Source organism: Tachypleus tridentatus, chromosome 13, assembly GCF_004210375.1.
Source record: "Tachypleus tridentatus isolate NWPU-2018 chromosome 13, ASM421037v1, whole genome shotgun sequence".
NCBI classification, from domain to species: domain Eukaryota; kingdom Metazoa; phylum Arthropoda; class Merostomata; order Xiphosura; family Limulidae; genus Tachypleus; species Tachypleus tridentatus.
Window position 1 is genome coordinate 137,574,334 of NC_134837.1, and position 11,195 is coordinate 137,585,528.

The 11,195-nt window shown below is 33.4% G+C and overlaps 1 long non-coding RNA gene across 1 annotated transcript in view; it reads right to left on the reverse strand.

Moving 5' to 3' along the window:
• The window catches only part of LOC143237655 (uncharacterized), a 78,016-nt gene extending 67,110 nt beyond the window's left edge, over positions 1–10,906 (reverse strand). Inside the window, exon 1 of the long non-coding RNA XR_013020183.1 lies at positions 10,836–10,906. This is a non-coding gene — a long non-coding RNA (uncharacterized LOC143237655). The remainder of the gene's footprint in view (positions 1–10,835) is intronic.
• Between the last annotated feature and the right edge of the window lie 289 nt (positions 10,907–11,195).

Genomic DNA, 11,195 nt, shown 5'->3' on the forward strand with positions numbered 1-11,195 from the left:
CTTTTTCCGCGAGATCTTCCAATGGAGACTTGGTTGTGGCCTCATATGAAATTTCAAAATTAATAGATGTGAAAGCACATACATAGCAGATAATGCCAATTTTATATGCTTTGTAAGATATCATTATAAGTACACAATTCACAAATATTTATTGTTTTGTAAACCATTACCAACAACAATAATGTAGCGAAAATTTTAATTTAATCAATAATTTTATAATTCAGAGTGATATTCAATAAAAAAAGCGTGTTTGATAGAATACCGAGGGTACTCACTCAATGGCAGGTTTCCATACAGAAGTTTTCCAGAGGATCCGAGCAGTGGTACCAGACTGTGAATGGGTGCATTGTAGCATTCACAGAGAGGCATTAGTTGTGAAGAAAATTCCCTTACTTTTGAATTCAACTATGCAAGAATGTGATAAATTCATATATTATATAAAATCTAGTTCGTTGAATTCCAGAATCTTTTGCTTTGGCAAAGAATTAGGGAGTGAACACTAGCATCTCCTATTATACTAAGAAGTTCAGTGGTTATCAAAAAAACTGAGTCACCCCAGTATCACGAAAAAATATTTCATATTTAGGCTGTTTATCATAACACGTGTATAGCTAGCTCATAGTTACATATAAGAACAAACTCTTAAAAATTAGCCGAAATGTCTTACTGAGATATAAAATCTACACTATAGTCATCTTTAATGCACATAACGTTATTTTCGTATTCTATCAATTCAGATATTGTTATGTACGAAATCAATGATATTATATCACAACATCGGCAATGCTATCTCATATTTAAAAAAGAGAAACATTGTCAACTTGATGTTCAATGTTAGATTGTAAAAACAAAACAAAACAATACAAATAAGACAATCTTCATGTAACTCACAGAGAACATAAATTACAGAAGGTCGAAACGTTGTTCTGTACTTTAATTTAATTAAAGTTTCAATACCCGTACCAGCCGTCGTCTTGAGAATACATTTTTACTTCAAGTGGGTTTCTGTCATCACGAATTACTTCACCATGGCTATTATACGTGAAGTGTATATACAAAGTGTTTCTTTGTGTATTGTGTTATCTGTTTAAACTCCATTATGCCTGAGCCCGACAAAACCAGGTGGTTAGGGCTCTCGACTCGTAATCTGAGGTTCGCGGTTTCGAATTCCAATCGCACGAAACATGCTCGCCCTTTCAGCCATGGGGTCGTCATAACGTGACAGTCGATCTCATTATTCCTTGGTAAAAGAGTAGCCTAAACGTTAGCGATGGGTGGTGATTACTGGCTGCCTTCTCTACAGTCTTACACTGTTAAATTAGAGACGGCTAGCGTAGATAGACTTCGTGTAGCTATGCGCGAAATTACAAAACTAAACATACGAACAAACCATTATGTCTGAACTCACCTTCATTACGCCGTTGTTAACCTACACGTTCGTGTGATCCTAACGAAACTAAGAAACTTAAAGTAAAAAAAAATCAATAAAAGAAACGGCACTTCTTTCATCCGACAGTGCTGAAAGGAAAAACTAATGCCTAGTTTTGTGTGAATAAAACTATCCAAGAATTTTATTCAGTGTACAAACATTATCCGTAATTTACAGAAAAAAACTACTAAAAGCAATCGAACCCCAGGGGTTCGGTGAGTCAGTTTCAGGGGTTCGGCGGAGGTCAAGACACACACACTCCACTTGACCATCATTGGCTGCGGCTGATCACGTCACATCACTTGGCCTTAATATCTGTGCTGCAGGGAACTTCGGGCGCTTAGCAGTCGACTTGTGAGTGTAATAATCGTGCGTCATTTGTGATTTTTTTCCTAATATTTCAATACCTTCATACTAACTATGTCGAGCAAAAACAGAAAGTAGTCGGACGAATACGTACAATATGGATTCACGTATATAAAGGAACATGATGGTAGTCAGCGTCCTCAATGCATGATTTGCAATGCCAAGTTGAGCAATTCTAGTCTAGCATCGGCAACACTAAGAGAACACTTCCTAAAGCTGCATGGAGATGGGAAATACAAGAACACAACGCTTGCTGAATTCATGGTAAAGAGAGCCAGGTTCGATGAAAAGACTACTTTGCCTATTCTCGGCTTTGTACCCATCGACAAACCGATCCTCACAGCATCGTACGAAGCTGCGTACTTGATCGCAAAGCAGGGCAAACCACACACCATTGGTGAAGCACTCGTAAAACAACCTGCATTGAAGATGGCGAATATCATGCTGGGAAAAGCTGCTGAAAATAAGTTATCACAAATTCCTCTTTCAAATGACACCATCAGTAGCAGAATAGTGAAATGAGCGATGACATCTTGGTTCAAGTAGTTGCAGATCTGATTTCAAGCCCAGCAAAATTCAGCCTTCACCTCGACGAGACCACCGACGTTTCCAGTCTAAGCCAGCTTGTTGTATTCGTGCGCTATATAAAGAACGACAAGACAAAAGATTTTTTTTTTTATTTTGTAAGCCTCTTACAACAGCAACTAAGGCAGCCGACGTGAAGAACCTTGTGGGTGACTTTTTCAGAGACAATGATCTTTCATGGGATATGGTTTCTGCAGTTTGTTCGGACGGAGCTCCAGTCATGCTAGGACGAAATTCTGGTTTTGGTGCGCTGGTGAAAACCGATGCACCACACATAATTGTAACGCACTGTGTTCTGCACAGGCATGCGTTGGCAACAAAAACCTTGCCTTCAAAACTGGCAGAAGTATTAAAAATTGTAGTGGACTCTCACCAGAGAGTCATATCCAGCATGGGTGAGACAGCCGTTCACGTTTAGTGCTGCAACAGCAGATGTCAATGATGAATACCTCGACGAAATCATTGAACTTCAGGATAGCCAGGTTCAACAGCAACATTTCAGAACAACAACGCTCTCAACGTTTTGGTGTCACCAAATCCTAGCCTACCCTCTTATTGCTAAGAAAGCCCTTGAGATACTCATACCGTTTGTTACAACGTATCTTTGCAAGCAATCCTTTTCGAGGATGGTAGACATAAAAACGAAGAAAAGGAACAGACTTAGTTGCGAAAATGATATGAGAATGGCACTTGCCAAGGTGAAGCCGCACATTTCTGAACTTGTCTCTGAAAGGCAACAGCAAAAGTCACATTGATTTGCAGTAAATATTCATTGAGTTATGTTTTTGTTTTTGTGTGAAATTCATGTTTTGTTGGTTTTGTTCTTTTAACACAGTGATATTGTGTGCAACTGATGCCTGGTTCATTTTGTGCACTAATAAAATATCTACTTATGTTTTGAATTTGAAAAAAAATCATATTTTATTTTTCCAATTGCGAAGGGTTCAATGAATGCAAGTACGAAACTTCCGGGGTTCAGTACCTCCAACAAGGTTAAGAACCACTGTTCTAATAGTAACTCGCCAGATTACCTTTTTACTTGCCATAATATATCAAAGTTTTTTTTTTCTGGTGTAGTTCACAATGTGTTCAATTTTACATCAATAATAGGTCACCAAAATCTCTGTTCCCTGATATTAGGCCACCAAATTATTTATTTCACGAAAAGTGTCTTCACTTCTCCACTTCTCTATTCACTTCATCACCTCTCTTTCCCAATAATAGTTGGTTTCCAAAATTCCAATTGTTTTTAAGCGAACTAATAATACATAGAAATCACTATTTATTTTTCATCAGTAGTAGTTCATCAAATTCTCCTTTTCCTCGGTGATAATCATTAAATTCATTTTTGACACCAACGGTAGATCACTGAATTTTTTATTTTTATCAAAATTAAACAACAAATTTTTAATTTTTCAATAACCATAGTCATTGAATTATACCTCTTCACCAACGATGTGATACTAATTTTGTCTCTTTCTCACAGTTGGATATCTGTTACTTTATATTTCTCCATATTAAGTGATCAAATGCTATCTTTTTCATTAATACTAACTATGCTTTCAAATTATCTGCTGTTAATAGTAAACCGAAAATTATCATTGTTTGTCTTGAAGAGTAAATCAGTAGCACTTAATAAAAAAATTCAGTCGCACAGTGGTAGGTGTGCGAACTTATATCTCTAGAAACCAGGTTTCGATATCAGTGGTGGGCACAGCACAAGTAATCCATTGGGTAGCTTTGTGCTTAACCGCAAACAAAACAATGTTTTGCACCGGTTGTAACACGTCAGGTTATATGTTGTTTCCAACACAAAGTCACCAATTTGTGCTTTTAAACATCACCAGTTTTGTATTAACAGTAGTAGCTCACTAATTCTCAATTTGTTGTTACGAATAATCATCAGATTTCTTCTTTAATTGATATTAGGTCACCGAATTGTGTGCTTGCCATGACAGTTTTCGTATTGTACTATCAGTACGCCGCCAAATTGTTTTTCTTCACCTATAGAAGGTCATTAAATTATTCTATTCGTTATTAATAGCAGTAGTAGTTCATGAAATTTTCCTTTTTCACCATTACTTCATTCTCTTTTTTTTACCAATTGAATTAAACTGTTATAATAAATTTGTGGGTTTTACATATTGTTAAAAACTAAACATCAGTAGAGAATTACCTGAATTTAAATTCAAGCTTTAGAGAAAAAAATTGTAACCCATCATATTCATACCTCTGTCTTAGAATATTTAAACTGTTTCATCAGATGGAAAATAATATATATTGTTTTCTTTGTTTAGAATTATGCACAAAGCTACACAATGGGCTATTTGTGCTCCATCCACCACAAGTATCGAAACCACTGTGCCACTGGGAGGCGTAATAGATATTAAAACACAGTAGTATCACCACTTGTATCCCCCTGTTAGTACAGCGGTATGTCTTCGGAGTTTACAACGCCAAAATCAGGCGTTCGATTCCCCTTCGTGGGCTCAGCAGATTGCCTGATGTGGCTTTGCTCTTAGAAAACACAAACACACACACACACATCACAACCTGATTAGCGTTAAAGCCTCAGAAAGCTAGTTCACAATATTCTAGCTACAAAAAAGTACTAAGCGAGTATTTTTTTTATACAATCAAAAGTCTTGAAAGAATGTCTTTAAAGGATAACAATATAATGAGACGTGCGGCATGTGTGTAATGATATTGTTAAGAGAAATTATTATGAAGAAAGGCTTAAATATTAGTATAGAAACTGTATCTTTAAAATAATAATCAAATAAAAACACAGGGAACCAGAAGTTGATTAAATTAATTACAACAGAAATGAGTTCATGTTATCATTCAGTTTTGGGTAATTATTGAAAAAAAAACAAAAAAACTTTTTAGGCCTCTAATTCACAGATTCTTACCAAATCTTCCTTTGGTTAAATTAAAAGGATCTTCTGTAACATACATATATAGTTATTAGATAACGTATATGTCAGTTAATTCTCTTCAGCATGAAAATATTGGAACTTGACCGTCAGTAGGAAAACGCAACCATCCCCTTAAAATGCGAAGCGTTATTTTTTTTACAGTGAACATCAGATCAATAGCGCCATAGTTTAACATGTTAATCAAGTGACACACTTGATCAAGGTATACAATATTGAAGTACTTAGTTCAAAAGATACGCAGTTATAACCCTCGTTTATTGAAAGCATCATTGCAGTTGAAAATTTCTGTTTTAAAAAAATAATCCATATTTATTTAGTTGGTTGTATTGGCAGAATGCTACACAAAGAGTTACTACTGATAATATTCATGGGAATTCGAACTCGGATTTTAACATTTTGAAGACGAAAAACTTATGCCTAACCCACCAGATGACAAGCTAGAATTATAATAGCAATAAAATATCAACCTAATTAGCTAGTTTACAACATATTGTTATATATCAAACTTTCCCATAACATCACAACTGTGTAATACTGAAATATTTAGTAATTTAATGAGGTTTGCAATTACCAGATTTACCAAACAAAAATACTATTGAAATATTGGTATAAACCATATTTGTATAAAATATTGAAGAATAAAAAATAAAAATATTAAAGTACGTAAAAAGAAATGTGACTATATAAGGGTCATGTAAAACATCGCAAAAATATCACTGTTGTTATGACTTAAGCACAAAACTACACAATGGGCTATCTGTGCTCTACTCACCCCGGGTATCGAAACCCGGTTTTAGCGTAGTAAGTCCGCAGACATACCGCTGAGTTACTGGGGGACAAATATTACTCCCATATTTAGGTATATATTGAGCTAGAAATTAGAGTAATTTTTATAATATAAATTATGAATCTAAACTTACATAATATCAGAGTTAAACTTCCTACAGAACAGTTTTTAATATCGTAAATAACATTATGTTTTGTTGTTATTTTAGTATAAGAAAGATCATCGTCACAGATTACCAGTTATTAGTAATGGTCTGAGAGCAACTGTGAATATATTTTGTCAATGTAAGCTAAGTAGATCATTAGCCTGAAGGCGCTTTATAAGAAAATATTAAGAGTAAGTATACAACGAGCTGTGTTTTATTTTCCACTATAATAAAATAGCTTGTAGAACTATCACTGTGAATTTAGGTAGCAAGTTTCATTTGATAGCTTTATGACATCATCGACTCGAGTCAAATCTGTTTACAGGATACTATATGGACATTTCTATCAAATTTATGAACATAGCCCAGAAAGTCATGTTTAATGACATTGATCAAATGTGTTTCTCAAAAAAATAAGAGAATAAAAAAAGACGAAAATCTATAATGAAACACTTTGATCGGAGTGATTATAATATTAATTGTGTCACTTCGCACTACAATGAAATCAACATTTTCCCATGTTAAAAACAAAACATTAAAACTCCTACGACTTCAGCTCTACCAACTTCTAGAGCTGAGGATAAAAATCGGGGTAACAATCCAGTGTTAGGGAAACCTATCAATAGATACAACTGCTCTTAAAGAAGTGCCAAACTTGGCATGCTAACTTAATAACCCAACAGAAAATCAAATCAGAATTTCTCATATATTGAAAAATATTTTATAGAATAAACACTATATCGTTTAATAAACACTATATCGTTTCATCCATTGTCATAGTTCAATTTGAACAAAACACATGCCACAACCAACTTCCGGACCGGTATGGTCAGGTGGTTAAGGCCCTCACAATCTAAGGATCGCGGGTTCGAATCTCCGTTGTACCCAACATAAGTTGCCTTTCCGGTTGTGGAGGTGTTATAATGTGACGGTCACTCACCTTATTTCTTCGTCAAAGAGCTCACCCTCATATAACTTTGCGCGAAAATAAACAACTAAATTCTACAAATCAAAAACTATAAATTAAATTTTCAGCATATTAGCTTGTTTCCCATAGTAACTAAAATATACAGTAATAAGATGTGCAACTACAAAGAGAATAATGCTGTTGCTTAACTTTCCCGCCCTTTCGTAATTCATAATATTTATGTTCCAGTTCTCATTAGCGTCAAAATGAGCACCTGAATAAAATATCTTTAAAATATTTCTTAGTGTTTGATGTAGAATATAGTTTTCGTAGAAGAAAAATTTAAGATAATTATTATATTTCATGCATTAAACTTACCTAATTCAGAAATAAAGTATCTCAGTTATAAAACGGCCTTTTTTGAACAAAAACGACGCAACTGTTTTGCCAAGTTTCTAGAATGGATTGTTACATCTTCTCACTGTCCATTTCTTACAATAATTTTATTAGAAATGAACGCTATTATAATCGGCGCAGAGATTTTGCTCAGTTTTGACAGATTATTGCGTATTTGCTATGTTGTCACGATAAAAAGAAAAGATGGAAGAGAGCAGTCTCTTTTTTACAAAACCTTTAAGGCAAATTATTTAAAGTATATTACAAGAGTTTAAAAAAGAAAGCCCATTATGGACTGAGAGCTTTCTTTTACTTGTAAACTTTCACTGGATCTGTCGAGTTTTAGCCAAGAACAGAGCTGTGATGCAGCTTGATACTCAAGATATTAGTTAAATTGCACATTTACTCAATGTCTATATACAGTCAAATAAACTATTATGAAAGAAAAAAGACAACACAGTAACAATAAGTTGTTTGTTACGGACACAAATCAGAAAACTTATAAACTCTCATGAGTAGCGATTTCCTCTCAAAAGCATAAAAATTAAATATCAGTCTAGCGTCGTCATTACTTTCAAATAGTTGCCAATAATAATAATTAATAGTCCCGTAAAGAATGGTGTAACTTTCGATTCCTATAGGTGATACAATTAAAAGTACCCGTCCCCAGTGACAAGAAAAGTTTAAGTCAATCTATCGAATTAAATTATTTATTGGACTTTAAAAAAGTTAATTGTGTTTCATTTTTGGTTTCGCTCAGAGCCATAGCTCTGAGTTACTTATGTTACCCATCGCAAAAAGTAATTGTTGAATATTTCAGTCATACTAAGAGCTGTCCAACAATAACATACAGTAAATCTACAAATTTATTTTTTGTTACGTCACGTTTTGAAATGTGATTGATAGAGTGATTAATTCTTATCCATTTAGTGAAGACTATCCTGCTTGCTGTCCCTCAGTGGTACAGCAGAATGTCTGCGGACTCACACCGCTAAAAATCAGGAAAGAGCACAGATAACCCATTATGTAGTTTTATGCTTAACACTAAACAAACAAACAAAATCTGCTTGCGAAACGTAATTTAACATCAACATTATTCATGTATGTTCTACCGTCATTTTAAAATTGACAGGCCCGCTGGAGGCTGAGCGACATGTGTACTATTGCGTATTATAATTTAGTTCGGTCGAGTCTTCCATCCACTATGTTACGTACGTTACGGATTATTATTATTTCAAATAACCTGAAATTTTAAATTTAATTTAGAAGCTAATTAGAGGTTATGTATTAAATTTATGGTATCTGCCAACAAGGTTGATTTTCTTTTTTAACACATATATATTTCAATATACAAAAAAAACAAAAACAATACAATTTATAATAACAGTTATTACTAATAGTTACTACAAATGATGATTTATATACAATACTTTACAAATTTACAGACAATAATGAGTCTTATATCTAGTATGAAACTGAATCTTTTATTGACATTTACTGAAAGCAAATTATTTGTTCATACATCTTTACAATTCTTGTAACGGCCAGCTAAGCTTGAAGCACACGTAAATTTCACCAGCGACAATATCTAATGTCCTCGTAGAAACACTAACGTAAAAGCTAATAAGTTAATTCACTGAAGATAAACGGTTTGTAAAGTTTGAAATCTAATTACGTTTCTTGTCAAATTATGTAGTTTTCCGATTAATAGGCATTAATCTCGATAAGGCGAAGTGTGAGATAAGTAATCATATACCTAAAACAATATTAAGCAACAACATGTGTTACAAATATTGTTGATTCTTACTCTCAAGAATCTTTTACAAATTTCGAGAACAGGCAGAACTTACGCAATACTTAGTCAACAATGTATGTCACATGTAAAACAATAAAACTATGCTGAAAGAAGCGTATTTATTAAAATAAACGTATAAGGGTAAATCCGTTACACTACGGACTTACAATGCCAGAAATCGGGTTTAGATACCCGTGGTGGATAAAGCACAGATATCCCATTGTGTTGCTTTGTACTTAACTTCAAATGAACAACACTCTAATAAGACACAATAGATCTAAACAAGAGAAAATAGAAAATCGATTTTTAATAGTAAATATATATATGTGACACTGTACAATACTGTTGGAGATTACTTGTGTTTCATTAGGTTTACCGTATTATAATATGTTGAGACTGCTTGTATACTAATGGAATGATTTACTAACTTTTAACTACGTAGTGTGCAACACAATAAATGACGTAGAATAGTAACTTTTATTTGTTAACCAACATATTTTTTGAAAAACTACAACGTTTAGCGTAAAAGAAACTTATATAAGTATTAAAGTATCATACATTTATTAATATTTGTTTTCAAAATGAATATACGCAACCCAAATTACCCAGAATGGAAATGTTTTGAATAATCATATATTTTAATGACATCTTTTGAATGGTCAAGAATGTGTTATTTAGAATTAACCAGGGAGATCAGTGTGAAGTGTTTTCTTTTCGAACTTTTTACATTCTATGATAAAATAAATTCCTAGATACATTTTAAGACAAAAACTATCAGTGCTGTTTAGAAATTCACTGGCAGTTATCTACCAAACAACATTTTATACCACCTGGTCGTCTGCGCCACTGGCCGCTTCGCTTTTTTGACTGATTTGTCGAAATAACTATGAGCGCAAAACTTGAGATGTTACTTAGAAAGACTTAAGGCCAGCATCTTATAAAATAATAGCAACGTTATTACCGTTGTAATGTCTAACAATAACATTAAAGTAATTGTATTGGGTACCCATTTATTATAGCTTTAAAATACTTCGTTGAAATGGGACAAAAATGAGCTAATTCCCATTAATTACAACTCACGTCATATTAACAAACATGAGAATTTTAAAAAAGTTTCCTAGTAACTTCAGCACTAGTTCAATCACTTTATTGTATGTATTTGCGCTAGAAGTTAAGCATACAGAGCACAAGAGTTCAAATTCTCAAAAATAACAACTTTACAGCACAATAGTGAGCTTGATAATACTTTCTTATAATAACAAAAGACAATTCAGAAAACAAATGATTTATGAAAGAAGGCAGTACGAAAAAAATTTTACGCTTATTATTGATACATATGTAAGGATTTGTACGTCTTAGTGTAGGAATGTTACGCTGTTACGCTTTGTAGTTAGAAAATAATTTATTTTTGTACAAAATATTAATATAATAGTTACATTGAAATATTAAGGAAAATCTAATATAATAAAAGTTATTTTATACTTACAGATATTGCCACATCTTTACCGCACATCATTTCTTCCTCCTGTCGAATCCTGAGGTGCAATCCACAGACCGCCACAACGTGCACTGTCTTTTTATCGTCTTTCGCACGAAAGGCTAATCCTGATAACCGATAGATGGCGCCTATTAAAATAATTATATATTTAAACGTGACTGAACCCTTCAGCAAATGAATTTGTGGAAAAAGAAGTTCTATATACGTTCTTGATATTTAATATTCAAAAATTATATATTTTTTTGAAATATAAATTATATTTATGAAAAAGCCTTATAAAAATGTTGATGGAATAAAATGAAAATAATGAAGGAGGACCTCATCGTCCTGAAACGATCAATTTATTTT